Genomic DNA, 416 nt, shown 5'->3' on the forward strand with positions numbered 1-416 from the left:
TGCGCTGCTGCCTGCTTTGTGTTTCTTACTGCATGAATAAATAATGTCTGTTTTTGACTGTTTCACGCGGCGACTTTATTACAGTTTCACTGGCTTCTTTTAGATGTTTATCACTGCGGAGTTGCTCTAGAGGACAAACTTCGTCGCTCTTTGTTCGTTCTGTCGTTTACGTTTTTATTCATACAGTATATCTTCCTGCCAAATATTGGTGGGAAGTGACTCCAGATAAACGCTTAAAAGATGTTGGATTCCTGCAGGGATATGCTCCCATTCTGCCACAGGAGCATTAGTTACGTCCGGGTGTTTAGATAAGGTCTTACTCAGTGTGTGTGTTCCAGTTTATTAAAGCGGTCCTGAATGGGTTTGAAGTTAGGAGTATTGTGTAGGCTACTCAAGGTCAAATTAAAACATTATCT

Source organism: Oreochromis niloticus, linkage group LG16 (assembly GCF_001858045.2).
Source record: "Oreochromis niloticus isolate F11D_XX linkage group LG16, O_niloticus_UMD_NMBU, whole genome shotgun sequence".
In the NCBI taxonomy this organism is placed as follows: Eukaryota; Metazoa; Chordata; class Actinopteri; order Cichliformes; family Cichlidae; genus Oreochromis; species Oreochromis niloticus.